The sequence below is a fragment of the Fukomys damarensis genome, unplaced genomic scaffold (genome assembly GCF_012274545.1).
Source record: "Fukomys damarensis isolate Sample0158 unplaced genomic scaffold, DMR_v1.0_HiC HiC_scaffold_2, whole genome shotgun sequence".
NCBI lineage: Eukaryota > Metazoa > Chordata > Mammalia > Rodentia > Bathyergidae > Fukomys > Fukomys damarensis.
The window spans coordinates 48,663,020-48,666,090 of record NW_022900914.1 but is presented as its reverse complement, the minus strand read 5'-3'; positions in this window follow the sequence as shown (position 1 = coordinate 48,666,090).

The window sequence follows — 3,071 nt, the reverse complement described above, 5'->3', positions numbered from 1 at the left end:
GCGCTGCGGACAGCTCCCAGAGAGGCGAGGCGGGGAGGACCCCAGCCGCCGCCTTCTTCCCCCGCTCCTTCTCCCCTCTGCCCTCCGGAGGCCCGCGAGGCCGCCCTGCCCGGAAGGATTCTGGGCAGGCCCGGCCAGAGGCTGGAAGGAGTTAATTTAAGGAATTGAAATCAGAACGGTTATGAGACCAGGCTTCCCCTCCCCCCTCTATCCTGTCGCTCCCAGAGCCTGTTTGGGGGTGGGGGCGGTTTCCAGAACCCCACAGGGACGCTGGACCTTGGAAAGTCGGGGACAGTGGGACGAAGGAGAGAGAGCCCTCCCAAAACCCCAGCCCTCCCCCCCCCTGCTCCGAGCGGGGTGGGGGGGAGGGCTTGGTACTAAGGCCTGGCCGGACACCTGTGCGGGTGTCCGTGCGTGCCGGTGTGCGCGTGTGATTCTGGAGGTGTGCATTTGTGTGCACTCATGTTTTTGGCTTCTCACACCCCGGTGCCTGTGAGGGTGACAGTGTCCAGAGTGTCTCTGGATGTGTGGGCCCCACTGCGTTGCTTTGCGTGCGTGTGTGTATGTGTGTGTGTGTGTGTGTGTGTGTGTCAGACAGACAGACCAGCATGTGCTTCCTGAAGTCTGCCTTTGAGTAGTACTGGGGCCTGCTTTCTCTCCCTTAGGTTGAGTTTTCAGCAAGGGACCTAGATGATTTTCTGAGGGAAGGATCCAGGTGCTGGAGCCTGTGTGTGACCTTGGGAGGTCTGTGCATGTTTGCTGGAGCAAGAGAGGGAGAGCTTAGAAAGCAAAAGGCAGTGTCAGGACTGCCAGAAAGCAGAGGACTGGTTGCATTGGCCCTTGTAGATCCTCACCAGACTGGAATGACTGTTCTGCAGGTAAAAGTGTTGGGGCCACAGCGACAGGGTCCAGGGTTTCTAGGAAGTCAGAGGGATTTCGAGTGTCGGGGGGCATTTCTTTATTCTCCAACCACATGGGCAGAATGGGAGTATAGACACGTCTAGGTGCCTCCCCATCCTTAGAATACCTCCACCTGCCAGCAGGTGCCTCCTTAAAGCACCCAGTTTAGATCTTCATTTCTTTGGCTTCTAAATCCATTTAATAACATCCAAACCCTCCTCTCCTATTTCTGTAATTTCCACCTTTTCTGTTCCTTTCCTGCGTGTTGATTTCATACGGAAAGAGGGAGAAAGCATTTGGGCCCTGGAGGCCAAGTAGGAGGGAGAGATGTCCTGTGGTCATGGTGGGAAGCTGGGGCCAGATTTGAAGATGAGGTGGGAGCCATTCAAAAACAAACTATGAATTTCAAAATTTTACCTCATCTAAATTTGAGAGGGAAAGAAAGAGAAAGGGAGACACCCAGGGAGAGAGAGGCAGGAAATATGGGGGATATTCACAGTTGTTTTTAGATCTGACAATGCCTAGCTCGATTTTGTTTAGGAATATTTACAGTGAGGAGGTGACCATTGCTGAAAGGTGACTGCTATCCTGCTTTTTAATTCCCTAAACTTTTCTGCCTTTCTGATTAAGATTTATTCATTCAACAGATTCATTGAGTACTACTGTGGACTCATCTGTGAATAATTCAGGGTTGGTATGATATTCTACTCCTAGCCAGAAGGAACATAGTGCTGAGACTAAGAGCATAGTCAGGTAGTGCTGGGTTCAGATTCTAGTTTGTTATGGTTTCAGGCATTCACTGATATGTAACAAACCAGTACAGAATTTAGAGATTTTGAACAACAGTGATTTATTACTGTATTTCTCACGGTCTATGGATTGGCCATGACGGTTGCTATGGACTCTGCTGGTCACACACTGCAATCAGCTAGGAGACTGGCAGAAGTTGAACATCAAGGTGGCCTCTCATCCTCTAGGTTTCTCTACACATAGCCTCTGTTCATTCAGTAGTCTAGCCTGAGTTTCTGTTGGCAGCTACATCCAAAGATACTATCCCAAAAGGACAAATTCGAAGGTGCTACTGCTTACCAAGCTTCTGCCTGCATCAGACTTGCTAATGTGTTCCTCTGGCCAAAGAAAGACACATGGCCAAGCCCTGAGTCAGTGTGACAGGGGGCCACAGAAGGCAAGAATATTGAGAGGCATGGCTTCCTGGGGGACCCCAAAGCAGCAATCTGCTATGGTCCTCACTGGCTTTGAACAAGTCATCAGGGCCACTCTGAGCCTGTTTCCTCATCCTAGCATAGGAAAAAAAATCCCACCTACTTGGCACCATTATTGTGAGGACAAAATGAGTAGCATGGTATTTGACCATAATAATTACAATATGGGCAGTGGTTTTGATGAATCTTTAAACTGGATGCTTGGAAGCACAAGGTCCTGAGTTCGATCCCCAGTACCAAATAATAATAATAATAATAATAATAATAATAATAATAATAATAATAATAAGTAAAATAAGTATTATTAATCATTGTTATTATTATGAGATAAATATCCACTGATTTGACTATCAGGCTGCAAGTATCCTCAGGGCACAACTGTCATTTGTTTTTATATATACCCATTGTCTGGTATGGGCCTTTTGCTTGACATCTTTTGCTGGGAGGATAAGATAGAATGAAGCAGACAAGCTCCAGACCATGGAGCTCAGCTAGAATGAGCCATGGTGTTGAGGAGACACACATTCAGACTGCCCAATAAGTCACTAGCAGAGATAGGGAAGCACCTGTTATCCAAGATGATTCCGGGACTCAATTAATTGTAACTACTTCATCCAGTTCCATGATGATGAGTAGCAGAATGTGCTTAGTTACATGATATCGGTTTGTACATTATTCAGTGTGATTCCTCTAAGAAACATACTGACGTATACTATGTGTAAGAATGAATCAGTTGCATTGTCCCTGCCTCCAGTGTATATGTAAGGAGGAACCTAATATGCCTGCCCTACCTGTTATCCTCGAAGAGCTGTGGTAAGGAGTGACTCGTGCTGTGATGTGATTGGAACCAGATGAAGGGATCACGGAAGGATTCATGGAAAAGGTGGCCTTTGAGCTGGACCTGCAAAATTCACCAGTTGGAGAAGGCAGTCCCAGGACCACCATGAG